Source organism: Gorilla gorilla, chromosome 10 (assembly GCF_029281585.2).
Source record: "Gorilla gorilla gorilla isolate KB3781 chromosome 10, NHGRI_mGorGor1-v2.1_pri, whole genome shotgun sequence".
In the NCBI taxonomy this organism is placed as follows: domain Eukaryota; kingdom Metazoa; phylum Chordata; class Mammalia; order Primates; family Hominidae; genus Gorilla; species Gorilla gorilla.
The window spans coordinates 51,042,361-51,058,017 of record NC_073234.2 but is presented as its reverse complement, the minus strand read 5'-3'; the positions used below and the strand labels follow the sequence as shown (position 1 = coordinate 51,058,017).

The 15,657-nt window shown below is 41.4% G+C and overlaps 1 protein-coding gene across 2 annotated transcripts in view; it reads right to left on the bottom strand.

Moving 5' to 3' along the window:
* The window catches only part of LIMA1 (LIM domain and actin binding 1), a 108,020-nt gene extending 107,143 nt beyond the window's left edge, over positions 1–877 (bottom strand). Inside the window, exon 1 of one of the 2 annotated variants that reach the window (XM_063694639.1) lies at positions 710–877. The gene's annotated coding sequence lies outside the window, so the exon portion shown is untranslated. The remainder of the gene's footprint in view (positions 1–709) is intronic. The other variant, XM_063694640.1, reaches the window with a different exon arrangement.
* Between the last annotated feature and the right edge of the window lie 14,780 nt (positions 878–15,657).

The window sequence follows — 15,657 nt, the reverse complement described above, 5'->3', positions numbered from 1 at the left end:
TCAAATATCTCTCACCAGGATCAGCTAAACCGTTCTTGCAAGCATCAGTAAGGAGGCTAGGAAGGGTGCCAGATGGTTAGTTCCTAGCAGCTACAACTTCAAGCTTTACTATGTGTAGCCAGGGGTGTACAATTACCTTACATTAACACCAACATATGTCGGGGGCAAGTGCCAGCGATATATACACGATAGCGATTCGGGGATGACACATCGGCTGCGAGGACTGCTATATTCTCAACATTCCTCAAAAGGGTGTAAGTGTCTTAAACAGAGTTCAGCTGGCGTAATGGAAGGGAGAAAAAATCGAAAAGAGAGGGAATGGCTGAAAATGAAGGAAAAAGAGCAGTTGAATATTAGAGTATTTCCCTGGAAGGAGGGTATTTGGAGTTTTAATGAATTGCCACCTTCCTCCACCACACCAGAAAGTATACAGTTAGAATGCAGTGTTCTCGGTGGGAGAGGACGGGGTATTTGCAGCTCCCGCCCTTGGGCAGCAAAGGCTCAGCCCGACGTAAGCACTCCCCACCCAGCGCAGGCCCCAGAAGTGAGGAAAGAACGGAGGATCAGCGTCCCTCGACCCCTTATCTCGAGGGGGAGGGACTCACACTCCTTGCACTCCCCCCGCCCCAAAAGTCGAAGGAGAAAGAGGGTGTGGAGAGAAGCCGGGGTCTTCCCGCACTCTCCGGTTGTGGAGAGAGAAGGCCCTTACCTGGCTAAAAGCCGCCTTTCCTCTGCGCTGCTACCAGCCCTGTCACAGGTCCCGACGCTCTACCTAGCGCACCTGTCGCGACCAAGCTGCTAACACCTACTGCTCCTGCGGCCCCGCCCCGGACCCCGCCCACCGCCGCGGGGGCGCGCACGCCAGCCAGCCTCCCGTGCGGCCTCGGGCTGAGCGTGCGCGCCACCGGCTACGTGCCCTGCGCTCGCGTCTGCTCCAGTCGCTCTGGCGGTGCGGGGCGCTGGCGATGGGACAGGGTTTTTGCTGCCCGGGGCCTAGTCTACCTCGGCACGCCTTTCTCTGAAGGAGACACGCACTTGCACGACGTGGGCCTCTGTGCAGCTCTACTTTGTCCTTAACTCCTCTGACTCAAAGTTATCGCAGTTTGACTCTGGAGCCACTCAGGTTTTTCCTAAGCTCAACTGTAGCCAGCTAGGTTCCTGGTGCTTTGGGGGTAAGTTTTGTGCAGGGAGGGTGTTTTACAGGAGGCTGTGTGGTGTAGTGGAAAAAGCTGAATTAAGTACAGTAATCCTGAAAACGGTTTGACAAGGGCGGATGACTTCCAAGTTCTCCAACAGCTGTTTTTACTCCTCCACTCAGAATAGGAGCTGTGCTAATGGTTTGGAGACCGTCAATTGGCCTAGCACTTGGCCATCCTGCCCCCAAATTCTTGTCCCAGTTCCGTGCCAGCTGCATGATGCCTTTTGATAGTCTCCTTCTTTCCTGTACCTCAAGCATAGTAGGGTTTCAGACCACAAGTTTTCTGAAGCTTTTCGGAATTCATGCAGCTTGATGCGTTATTAGTAGGGGCTGCTTGTGGGAAAACGCTTGTAATTACACTTTCTTAAGAAGTTAATGAAAATGTGTAAGGAGAAGAGAGATTTCCAACAGATGATGAATATGCCAGCCAGTTATTCCCTTCTTCCTTCAAATATCCAGCCTAGACTGATTTCTGGATAGGTATTGTAGAAATAAAAATTTCAGACAAAACAAACTTAGATTTTGAATCGGACAACAGTCAAAACCAGAAGAGGCTCAGACACCCCTGCTCTAGCTGCCTAGGCATCAAACTTTATAGGCTGAACACGAAAGTAAAGAAATTTGATTGGCTACAGCTAAGCGTTTGCCTTATTTGGGTATGGTCACATGGGAGGTCCCTAATTATATAACCACTTGGCTGGTTGTCTGTTTGTGATTGGTTGAAACTCCATTCAAAATCAGGTACAAGGGGCCGGGCGCGGTCGCTCACACCTGTAATCCCAGCACTTTGGGAGGCTGAGGCAGGCGGATCCCCTGAGGTTAGGAGTTCGAGACCAGCCTAGCCAAACATGGAGAAGCGCCGTGTCCACTAAAAATACAAAAATTAGCCGGACGTGGTGGCAAGTGCCTGTAATCCCAGCTACTCGGGAGGCTGAGGCACGAGAATCACTTGAACCCGGGAAGTGGAGATTGCAGTGAGCAGAGATCTCGCCACTGCACTCCAGCCTGGATGAGAGAACGAGACTCCATCTCAAAAAAACAAAACAAACAGAAGGTGCAAGGAATATCTCTAAATTTTGGATTGCTTTCTGGGTACAAAAACAACTCCAAACTAATGGCCTGCTACTTATTTTGCATTAACAGTATCAAGTACCTAGACTCCAGCAAAAGTGGCAGACAGCATGGGAATGCTAAAGAGCATACAATATCAATACAGGATAGTACTCCAGAAAATACGTTACCCTGCATGTGGCGTTCCCTCAATAGATGTCTCCCCTCCCCCCAATATTTTTTTTAGCTCTGTGCTTTAGTGGATACAAAAATTACTTGCTTTCCCAAAGCCTCCTTTTGAAGATAGAGCTAGCATTAGGTTGATTGCTAAATTTTCAGGGATTTTATGAGCCAGTTCATAAGCACAACCATTATTAGAAATCAAATTATATAAGCTACAATTAAATTATCTTAAAAATAAAAGTAATAGGCCAGGCATGTTGAGTCACATTTCTAATCCCAGTGCTTTGGAAGGCTAAGGCGGGAAAATGGCTTGAGGCTAGAAGTTTGATGTTGCAGTGAGCTATGATCACACCACTGCACTCCAGCCTGGGCAACAGAGTGAGACCCTATTTCTAAAAAAAAATTTTAAAATAAAGATAATAAATACTAAAAACTCATCACTTTGTGGTTTTTTTCTTCATTTTACTAATAATTCTGCTCTTGAGGTTATTTGTCCATTGTATCCCCTGTGGAAATACTACATATGTTGTATGCATCTCTTCCCAACTCTATTCAGAAATGTCACATTGGTAGCACGAAATTGGCTGTAATGGGAGTATTTACACTATGGAAATGGGCAAATGCAGCAAGTCAGGGCGTGATTTATTGTTTTGTTGATTTTTCTAGACCATATGTTAGCAAACCTTTTGTGTAAACAGCCAAATAGTAAATATTTTAGGCTTTGTGGGACTTATAGTCTCTGTCACAGCTACTCAGCTCTCACTGTAGTGCCAAATGTGCCAAAGTAGCCATAGACAATACATAAAGAATGGGCATGGGCCAGGTGCAGTGGCTCACGCCTGTAATCCCAGCACTGTGGGAGGCCCAGGCAGGGATCACTTGAGGCCAGGAGTTAGAGACTAGCCTGGCCAACATGGCAAAACCCTGTCTTTACAAACAAATACAATAAACAGACAAAAAAGCTGGGTGTGGTGGTGTGTGCCTGTAATCCCAGTTACCTGGGAGTGTGAGGTGGGAGGATGCCTTGAGCCCAGGAGTTGGAGATTGTAATGAGCCGAGATCACACCACTGCACTGCAGCCTGGGCGACAGAACAGGACCCTGTCTCAAACAAAAAACTCATAGGCCTTTATCTGATAGTGAAGGGAACAATAGAGTTGAAAGGGAAAAATGGAGTAGATACAGGCAAATGTTTACATACATGATACGGTGCAACAAGAATAGCAGAGCATACTGCAAAAGAAATTATGTCAACATATTTAAGAATCTTGGAAGAGAATGGCAAATATGCACTATAATTGATGAGACATCTACATATTGGAAGAAAATTACCTAGAGATTTATCTCCAGTACACAGTCGAATAAGCTTCTGTACTGGTAAAGATATTTGTTGCTTTAAAAGAATTGGTGTCAGCTGGGCACGGTGGCTCACGCCTATAATCCCAGCACTTTGGGAGGCTGAGGTGGGCAGATCACAAGTGGGTGGATCACGAGGTCAGAAGTTCGAGACCAGCCTGGACAACATGGTGAAATCCCATCTCTACTAAAAATACAAAAGTTAGCCAGGTGTAGTAGTGTGCGCCTGTAGTCCCAGCTACTCAGGAGGCTGAGGCAGGAGAATCGCTTGAACTCCAGAGGCACAGGTTGCAGGGAGCAGAGATCGCACCATTGCACTCCAGCCTGGGCAACAGAGCGAGACTCCATCGCCAAAAAAAAAAAAAAAAAAAAAAGAATTGGTGTCTGCCACACAGATTATATTTCTACTACATTATTGTCTATTTTACTTTTTTTCTTTTGAGGCAGAGTCGTGCTCTGTCCCTCAGGCTGGAGTGCACTGGCACGATCTCGGCTCACTGCAACCTCTGCCCCCTGGGTTCAAGCGATTCTCCTGTCTCAACCAAGTAGCTGGGATTACAGGCGTGCACCACCAAGCCCAGCTAATTTTTGTATTTTTAGTAGAGACAGGGTTTCACCATGTTGGCCAGGCCGGTCTCAAACTCTTGACCTGTAGTGATCGACCAGCCTTGGCCTCCCAAAGTGCTGGGATTACAGGCGTGAACCGCCGTGCCCAGCCAATACTGTCTACTTTAAATGTGGCTTCAGTAATGAATATTTGAAATTTAATAATGAATAGTTGAAAGTAAGCTGCATTTTGTTTTAATGGTGCTTTCACAATAATGGGAAAGAAGACTGGAGTGGCCACAGATTTGTTAGAAAAATTTCCTAATGTCATCATTTGGTTCTGTTACCAATTATAATTCAGTATCTGAAATAAAACAAGTCAATCATTTAAAAATATTCTGGATAGTCTGGGCACGGTGGCTCATGCCTGTAATTCCAGCACTTTGAAAGGCCGAGGCAGGCGGATAACTTGAGGTCAGGAATTCAAAACTGGCTTGGCTAACATGGTGAAAACCTGTCTCTACTAAAAATACAAAAATTCACTGGGTGTGGTGGTGCACGCCGGTAGTCACAGCTACTCAGGAGGCTGAGGCAGGAGAATCACTTGAACCCAGGAGGCGGAAGTTGCAGTGGACTGAGATTGTGCCACTGCACCCCAGCCTGAGACAGAGTGAGACTCCATCTCAAGAAAAAATAACAATATTATGGATAAAATTTATTCTGTTTACCACCAACCCAAAAAAAGGAAACAGTTGGAAATTATAGCTAAATAACTTGAAACTGAAATTATTAAAATTAGCCAAGTACTTAGGTTGAGATGGGTGGACATGTACTTTACCAAGCTAATGCTACATGGCACACATATCCTACATTATAAATGCATTTGTCTCATTCTTTTTATTCTGGCCTGGCAACAAGATCAGCTAATAGTAATTTCTTGCAATACCTTACTTTAATGATTGATATTCTTAAATAATTTTCATTACTTTCAGTTGCACTGCAGTTAAGATCAACTAACATTCAGAAAATTAAAAAATTAATAGAATGCACTACAAAAGCTTTGGAAAAATTAAAAATTGGCATTAGAAAGCATGACTCTCAAGTTGAATATTTGGTTAAGTCATCAGTTTGAAGTCATTCCATTTAATAATTTTTTTTTTTGAGGCAGGGTCTCACTCTGTTGCCCAGGTTGGAGTGCTGTGGCACAATCATAGCTCATTACAACCTCAAACTCCTGAACTCAAGTGATTCTCCTGCCTCTGCCTCTCAAGTAGCTGGGACGACAGGCACATGCCACTACACCTGGCTAATTTTTAAAAACTTTTGGTAGAGATGGGGTGTCACATGTTGCCCAGGCTGGTCTTGAACTCTTGGCCTCAAGCGATCTTCTCATCTTGGACTCCCAAAGCACTGGGCTTACAGGCATGAACTGCCACACCTAGTCAAAAATAGATTTAAACCTCTGCCTAAGAATGTATTACTAAAAAGTAATGAATACATGTCTTTTATTAGAAACATCATTTTAAGTTGTTTTTGTTTGTTAAAATCACCTTCTTGGACTTCTTCACTGTGGAAAATAATATCATTTAAGTGAAATTTTAAAACATGTATTTTGAATTATTTTTTCTTTTTTTTTTTGAGATGGAGTCTCGCTCTGTCGCCCAGGCTAGAGTGCAGTGGCGTGATCTCAGCTCACAGCAACCTCCACCTCCCAGGTTTAAACGATTCTCCTGCCTCAGCCTCCCAAGTAGCTGGGATTACAGGCACCTGCCACCACGCCCAGCAATTTTTTGTATTTTTAGTAGAGACAGGGTTTCATCATGTTGATCAGGCTGGTCTCGAACTCCTGACCGCAAGTGATGCGCCCACCTCGGCCTCCCAAAGTGCTGGGATTACAGGTGTGAGCCACCATTCCTGGCCTTGAGTTATTTTCAAGATTTTGCAAGTAATAATGTAGAATCAAACAAAATTACAATCCCTGCAATTATACAAAAAGCTAAAAAGATAGCATTATTGCAATCAATAGTGCTAAAACTGAAAGAAGTTTCATTTTAATAAGTTTGTATGAGGTTGAAAAATGGTAATGGATGAGGAATGGTAGTTTAATAGTAAATCAAATGTCAGACTTAAGGACAAGAAATATGTTGGGAAAAGATTAGCAGATTGAAAACATCGAATGATGGTTGAATTGCCATCATAAATTGGCTGAGGTAGAAGAGTTTGGAAAAATTATTGAAAGTTTGTGGAATCAACTGGCTGTGTGGAATTCACAAAGAGAGTATTTTATATTTATTATTTGTAAGCTGTAAGCTACACATGCTTTATATTAGTAACATTTTTATAGATTTATATAGATAGATATAGATATGCACACATTATCTCCCCAGGGAGCTGGTTGTTTATTAGCACATTAATGAGTAGTATATATTTTTAGGGGTAATGTGAAGCTCAAACAAGAAAATGTATGTAAAATACTTGGTATTGCTTACTACAGACTTGATAATAAATGTTAACTCTGTTCCCACTTTCCACCCTACCTGCTTTGTTCTTTCCTGGACAAGTTACTTAACCTTTCAACAATAGTTTCCTAATGGGAATTACAGGTTCATTCCTAATTGACTTTTGGGGATTCAATAAAATGGCATGTCTTACTTAGCTGACAAACTAGGAGCTTAGATTTCTGTTCCTCCTTCTTCTTTTAGTATATAAAGGTGTAATTCATTAAGCATTTGGTAAAATGAAACTTCTGCCATGTCCTTAGGAATAAACCAAAGAAAAATGTTCCAAAATTATTTATAGTTAATAATCTTATATATTGTTATTTATCTAGATCTAGTCTACTTACTGCCAAACTTTTTTTTCATTTCAGTTTATAGTTATAGTTGATCAATCAGATGTCTTTTTGTTAGGTAAATATTCTTGTTTTTTATTTTGTTCTTATTCCTGGCAAGCTATGATAGATAGGTAAACATTCTTTTTTTTTGAGACAGAGTCTCACTTTGTTACACAGGCTGGAGTGCAGTGGCACAATCTCGGCTCAGTGCAACCTCCGCATCCCAGGTTCAAGGGATTCTCATGCCTCAGCCTCCCGAGTAGCTGGGATTACAGGTGTGCACCACAACGCCTGGCTAATTTTTTTTGTAAAGATGGGGTTTTGGCCATTTGCAGTGGCTTACACCTGTAATCCCAGCACTTTGGGAGGCCAAGGTGGGTGGATCACCTGAGGTTGGGAGTTCAAGACCAGCCTGACCAACATGGAGAAACCCTGTCTTTACTAAAAATACAAAATTAGCCGGCCGTGGTGGTACATGCCTGTAATCTCAGCTACTCGGGAGGCTGAGGCAGGAGAATCACTTGAACCTTGGAGGCAGAGGTTGAGGTGAGCTGAGATTGCGCCATTGCACTCCAGCCTTGGCAACAGGAGCAAAACTCTGTCTCAAAAAAAAAAAAAAGAAAAAAGAAAATGGGGTTTCACCATGTCTTGAACTCCTGACCTCAAGTGACTTGCCTGCCTTGGCCTCCCAAAATGCTGTGATTACAGGCATGAGCCACCACACCTGGGCAGTAAACATTCTTGAAAAAATATTGTTTACCTTAGATTATAAACTTGAGAATCAAGATCTGTTTAACCATATTCTCTCTTCTGCTTGCCTTCCATAGTTGGAATAATTGAGTCAACCAAAGAGTACTATCCACTTCCAAATTATTTTTTACTCTTACCAAAATATGAACTTCTAGGGGGTTTTGTTTGTTTGTTTGTTTTGAGACAGGGTCTCACTCTGTTGCCTAGGCTGGAATGCAGTGGTGTGATCGTGGCTCACTGCAGCCTCAACCTCTGAGCTCAAACAATCCTCCCACGTCAGCCTTCTGAGTAGCTGGGACTACATAGGCACATGCCACCACACCCTACTAATGTTTGTATTTTCTGTAGAGACAGGGTTTCACCACGTGGCCAAGGCTGGTCTGAAACTCTTGAGCTCAAGCGATCCACCTGCCTTGGTCTCCCAAAGTGCTGGGATTACAGGTGTGAGCCACTGCACCCATGAGATTTCTCTTTATTTTATGGCTGAATAGTACTCCATTGTGTATAGGTACCACATTTCTTTATCCCATTCATCTGTTGATGGACACTTAAGTTGCTTCCAAATCTTGGCTATTGTGAATAATAGTGCTGCAATAAACATGAGAGTGCAGACATCTCTTTGACAAAGTGATTTCCTTTCTTTTGGGTATATACCTAGGAGTGGAATTGCTGGATTGTATGGTAGCTCTATTTTTAGTTTTTTGAGGAACCTCCAAACTGTTCTCTGTTGTAGTTGTACTAATTTATATTCCCACCAACAGTGTACGAGGGTTCCCTTTTCTCAACATTCTTGCCAGCATTTATTATTGCCTGTCTTTTGGATAAAAGCTATTTTAACTGGGTGAGATGATATCTCATTGTAGTTTTCATTTGCATTTCTCTGATGATCAATGAATTATGTTGAGTACCTTTTCATAAACCTGTTTGCCATTTGTATGTCTTCTTTTGAGAAACGTCTGTTCGGATGTTTTGCCCATTTTTAATTGAGTTATTAGATTTTTTTTCCTATACAGTTGTTTGAGCTCCTTATATATCCTGAGAAAATATTTGCAAATATTTTTCTCCTATTCTGTGGGTTGTCTCTTCACTTTGTTCATGGTTTCCTTTGCTATGCAGAAGCTTTTTAACTTGATGTGATCCCATTTGTCCATTTTTGCTTTGGTTGCCTGTGCTTGTGGGGTATTACTTAATAAATCTTTGCCCACTTCAATGTCCTGGAGAGTTCTCCCAATGTTTTCTTTTAGTAGTTTCATAGTGTGAGGTCTTAGATTTAAGTCTTTAATCCATTTTTATTCGATTTTTGTATATGGTGAGAGGTAGGGGTTAAGTTTCATTTTTCTGCATATTGGATATCCAGTTTTCCCACCACCATTTATTGAAGAGACTGTCTTTTCCCCAATATGTGTTCTTGGCAACTTTGTTGAAAATGAGTTTACTATAGATGTATAGGTTTGTTTCTGGATCCTCTATTCTGTTCCATTGGTCTATGTACCTGGTTTTATGCCAGTACCATGCTGTTTTGGTTACTATAGTTCTGTAGTATAATTCAAGGTCAGGTAATGTGATTCTTCCACTTTTTTTTCTTTTTGCTCAGGATAGCTTTGGCTAAAATATCTAAAATATAAATTTTAGATACATTTATATCGAAAATATAAAAATTTTAGATACATTTATATCAAAAATATAAATTTGAGATACATTTATATCGAAAATATAAATTTGAGATACATTTATATCGAAAATATAAATTTTAGATACATTTATATCGAAAATATAAATTTGAGATACATTTATATCGAAAATATAAATTTGAGATACATTTATATCGAAAATATATGTTTTAGATACATTTATATCTAAAATATAAGTTTTAGATACATTTATATCTAAAATATATGTTTTAGATACATTTATCTAAAATATATATTTTAGATACGTTTATATCTAAAATATAAATTTTAGATACGTTTATATCTAAAATATAAATTTTAGATACGTTTATATCTAAAATATAAATTTTAGAATTGCTTTTTCTATTTTTGTAAAGAATGTCATTGGTATTTTGATAGCATTGCATTGAGTTTGTAGATTGCTTTGGGTAGTATGGATAGTTAAACAATATTGATTCTGCCAATCCATGAACATGGAATATATTTCCATTTTTTCATGTTCTCTTCAATTTCTTGCCTCAGTGTTTTATGATTTTCACTATAGAGCTGTTTTATTTCTTTGGTTAAGTTAATTCCTGGGTATTTTGTTTTATTTGTAGCTATTGTAAATAGGATTACTTTCTTTTTTCTTTTTTTTTTTTCCTGAGACGAAGTCTTGCTCTTGTCCCCAGGCTGGAGTGCAATGGCACGATCTTGGCTCACTGCAACCTTTGCCTCCCAGGTTTAAGCAGTTCTCCTGCCTCAGCCTCCTGAGTAGCTGGGATTACAAGAGTGCGCCACCACACCTGGCTAATTTTTGTATTTTTAGTAGAGACAGCATTTCACCATGTTGTACTTACTCCAGCCAGGCTGGAGTAAGTACAATTTTTAAATTCTGCTTCCCTTACTTCATACTTCTATAGGTAAAAGTCATTCATTTTTAAATACAATAAATAATTATTAAGTACTACAATATGCTAGGTACAGTGTGAAGCACTGAGGATTCACTAGAGAACAAGACAGTGATTCGTTGGGATGAATAATTAAATAGGTGGAATACTTTAGATAACTGTGTTATGGTGAGGGAAATACAGGAGGCTAGTAGCCCTTAGGAGGGGTACTTATCCCAGAGTTGGGAATGAAGGATGTCTTCGCAGTAGAGGAATTGATGTCTAAATTGAATGGTAAATAGGTATTAGCAAGGCAGAGGTGTGTATCATTATGTGTGTGTGTGTGTGTTTGGTTGGCTCGCTGAAAGGTTAGATGGGGCAGGATCAATAGGGGAGAACAAAGCATTATAGGGCTATGTTTACTTTAAAAATGGGAAAATACAGTATAGCTTAAGTCTAGGTTGTAGGAGGTGGTACTTACAGATGAAGGTGAAAAGCTAAGCAGGGACTAGATCTTATAAGGCATTGGAAGACATGTTAAGGAGTTTGAGTTCTATCTTAGGAGAACTGGGGACCTCTTAACCCTGTGCCTTAAAGCTAAAGACTACCTATATCAGAATCACCTAGAGGTCTGGTTAAAAATGCTGATTTCTGGCTGGGCATGGTGGCTCACGCCAGTAATCCCAGCACTTTGGGAGGCTGAGGCAGGCGGATCACAAGGTCAGGAGATCGAGACCATCGTGACTAACACGGTGAAACCCCGTCTCTACTAAAAATACAAAAAAATTAGCAAGGCGTGGTGGCGGGTGCCTGTAGTCCCAGCTACTCAGGAGGCTGAGGCAGGAGAATGGCGTGAACCGGGAGGCGGAGCTTGCAGTGAGAGGAGATCGCGACATTGCACTCCAATCTGGGTGACTGAGCGAGACTCCGTCTCAAAAAAAAAAAAAAAAAAAAAAAGGCTCATTTCTATTTTCTGCCTCAGATCTAAAAATCAAAATCACTGGAGTGAAGTCCCTAAATCTGTATTTTTAACAATACTCCCAAGTAATTTCTTTCTTTTCTTTTTTTTTTTGAGACAGAATTTTGCTCGTCACCCATGCTGGAGTGCAATGGCTGTCAGCTCACTGCAACCTCCACCTCCCAGATTCAAGCGATTCTCTTGCCTCAGCCTCCTAAGTAGCTGGAATTACAAGAGTCCGCCACCATGCCTGGATAATTTTTGTATTTTTAGTAGAGACTGGGTTTCGCCATGTTGGCCAGGCTGGTCTCAAACTCCTGACCTTGGGTGATCTACCCACCTTGGCCTACCAAAATACTGGGATTACAGGCATGAGCCACCGTGCCCAGCCCCAGTTAATTTTTTTATTTTTGTAGAGATGGGGTATCAGTATGTTGTCCAGGCTGTCTTGAATTCCTGGGCTCAAGTGATCCTGCCTGGCCTCCCAGAGCACTGGGATTATAGGCATGAGCCACCATGCTCAGCCAGTTAATTCCTTTTTAATGCCAAGTAATATATTCCATGGCACATATCACAATTTATCGATTCACCAGTTGATGGACATTTGGGTTGTTTCTAGTTTTAGGCTATTTATTAATAAAGCTGCTGTGAACATTTACATAACAGTCTTCATATAGACGTGTGTTTTTATTTCTCTTGGATAACTACTTAGGAGTGGGATTGCTGGGTTGTATAGTAATGTACATTTAACTTTTTAAAATACTGCCAAATTTTTCCAAAGGTGGTGTACTATTTCGCATTCCCGCCAGCAATGCATGAGAGTTCTAGTTGTTCCCCATCCTCTAATGTACTTGATATTGCTGGTCTTTTAAGTTTCAGCCATTCTATTGGGTGCCGTGATAGCCCATTGTGGTTAATTTGCATTTCACAAATAACCAATGATGTTGTACATCTTTTCATATGCTTATTTGCTTTTAATATATTTTATTTAGTGGAGTATTTGTTCAATTTTTTTGCCCATTTATTAATTGGGTTATTTGTCTTATTATAGAGTTGAAAATATTGTCCATATAGCCTGGATACAAGGCCTTTATCAGATATATGCTTTGAAAGTGTTTTCTCCCAGTCTGTAGCTTATTTCTTAATTTTTCTTTTCTTTCTTTTTTTTTTTCTTTTCAGATGGAGTTTCACTCTTGTCACCCAGGCTGGTGCAATGGCACGATCTCAGCTCACTGCAACCTCCACCTCCCAGGTTCAAGCGATTCTCCTGCCTCAGCCTCCCTAGGGATTACAGGCATGGGATTACAGGCATGTGCCACCATGCCTGGTTAATTTTGTATTTTTAGTAGAGATGGGGTTTCTCCATGTTGGTCAGGCTGGTCTCGAACTCCCGATCTCAGGTGATCTGCCTGCCTCAGCCTCCCAAAGTGCTGGGATTACAGGCGTGAGCCACCATGCCCGGCAACAGTGTGTTTCAAAAAGCAGTTCAGGCTGGGCGTGGAGGCTCACGCATGTAATCCCAGCACTTTGGGAGGCCAAGGCAGGTGGATCACCTGAGGTCATGAGTTCCAGACCAGCCTGGCCAACATGGTGAAGCCCCATCTCTACTAAAAATACAAAAAATTAGCCAGGCGTAGTGGTCTGTGTCTGTAATCCCAGCTACCCAGGAGGCTGAGGCAGGAGAATGGCTTGAACCCGGGAATTGCAGGTTGCGGTGAGCCGAGCTTGTGCCACTGCTCTCCATCCTGGGCAACAGAGTAAAACTCCATCTTAAAAAAAAAAAAAAAAAAAGCAGGAGTTTAAAATTTTCAAGTACAAATTACCAATTTTTTTTTTATGGTTTGTGCTTTTTGCATCCTGTTTTATTTTATTTTTAAGACATGGTCTCATTCTGTTGCCCAGGCTAGAGTGCAGTGATATGATCATGGCTCACTGCAGCCTCAACTACCCAGACTCAAGCAATCCTCCTACCTCAGCCCGCCAAGTAACTGGGACTACTGGTGCACACCATGACGCCCAGCTAATTTTTATATTTTTCTGTAGAGCCTCCCAAAGTGCTGGGATTACAGCATCCTACCTAGGAAGTCTTTTTCTTGTCCAGGTGTGGTGGTTCATGCCTATAAGCCCAGCACTTTGGAAGGCTGAGGTGGGCAGATCACTTGAGGCCAGGTATTTGAGACCAGCCTGGCCAACGTGGTGAAACCTCATCTCTACTAAAAATACAAAAAAAAATAGCTGGGTGTGGTGGCACGTGCCTGTAATCCCAGCTACTCGGGAGGCTGAGGCAGGAGAATCGCTGGGACCTGGGAGGCGGAAGTTGGGGTGAGCCGGGATCGCTCCACTGCACTCCAGCCTGGGTGATGGAGGGAGACCGTCTCAAAAGAAAAGAACAGAAATCTTTGTCTAACCCAAGGCCCCAGAGATTTTCTCCTATGTTTTATAGATTTAGAAGTTTTATAGTTTTAGCTCTAACCTATAGTTAAGGGTCAGAGTTTTTCCATGTGAATATCCAGTTGTTCCAGCACTATTATTGAAAAGTCTATCTTTTCCCCCATTGAATTACATTGGCTGCTTTGTTGAAAGTTAAATAAATATATTTGTGTGGGTCCATTTTTGGAAATTCTGTTCTATTCCATTTTACTATATGTCTATGATAATCTTTTTAATAAAGAAAACTATTTTACTCTGGTGAAAAGAACTCTGAAGTTATTTTTAGGTATTATGAAAAAAGGCTGAATCTTTTTTTTCTTTTTTTTTTTTTGAGATGGGGTCTCATTTTGTCACCCAGGCTGGAGTGCAGTGGCACAATCTTGGCTCACTGCAGCCTCTGCCTCCTGGGTTCAAGGAATTTTCCTGCCTCAGCCTCCTGCATAGCTGGGATTACAGGCATGTGCCACCACGCCTGGCTCATTTTTTATTTTTAGCAAAGGTGGGGTTTCACCATGTTGGCCAGGCTGGTCTTGAACTCCTGACCTCAGGTGATCTGCCCGCCTCAGCCTCCCAAAGTACTAGGGTGACAAGCTAGAGCCACCGCGCCCGGCCAGGCTGAATGTTATAGGTGTGAACAATTTGCATTCTTCCCAAACATCTCTTACTCTAACCGGAAATATATGTGTATATTAAAGGTATTTTCTGTAACTAATTTCTAGGATAGTAAGTTATCATTGTATTGAATGTGCATTTTTATGCGTAAGAAGTAATTAGGCATTCTTTGCCTGAGCTTCATTTTTCTCCAAATATAAAAAAGGGAGTAAAATAAACTCATCATGTGGAAATCTTTAAAATAACCAAAACCAGGTTCTATTAAAGAATAATGAAAAAATATATAGAACATTTCAAAGGGTAAACCAGAATAAATTCTGTTCTTTGGGAACAACAGTTAGCCACATAAATACCACAAATCAAGGAAGGGGATTTCCTGACTTCCGCTTCCAAGCAATTCCAATAAATGAAGGAGGAAGTGATTTTCCTTTTTAAAAAACTTATTGTTGGCAGGATTAGTGTACTTCCTTTCACTCTTTTAGGATGTTAAACACACATACACGAATATTCCTGTACTTCATAAACCTTTGGGATTTTGTCAGGTTCTGAGTATGCAGATTTTTTATTTATTTATTTTTTTGAGATGGAGTCTTGCTCTGTCATCCAGGCTGGAGTGCAGTGGCACGATCTCGGCTCACTGCAACCTCCGCCTCCCAGGTTCAAGTGATCCTCCTGCCTCAGCCTCCTGAGTAGCTGGAATTACAGGCATGCACCACCATGCCTGGCTAATTTTTGTATTTTTGGTAGAGACATGGTTTCACCATGTTGGCCAGGCTAGTCTGGAACTCCAACCTCAAGTGATCCTCTGGCTTCAGCCTCCCAAAGTGCTGGGATTACAGGTGGGAGCCATGGTGCCCAGGTCAGAAGGTTAAATTGTTTCAGTAAAAAGTCATTCTGTTGTGGAAATGTTACAAATGCATTACTAAAAGGGAGAGAAACATCCAGGCATAAACACTTATTGTCAGGGATCCCTTATCCTGGTGGAATAAGCATAAACTTTGGAGTCAGAATTAATTTGCATTCTCTTTTACTTATTGTGAGTCAGGGGACAAGTTTCTTAGCTTCTCTAAGCCTCAGCTTCTTCCTTTGCTATAATAACACTTGGCTGACAGTGTTATCATGAGGATTAAATTAAATGACATCTAGTATTCTGCTTGGCCTAGAGTACACACTCAGTAAAACTGATCCCTTTCTCACTTCTCC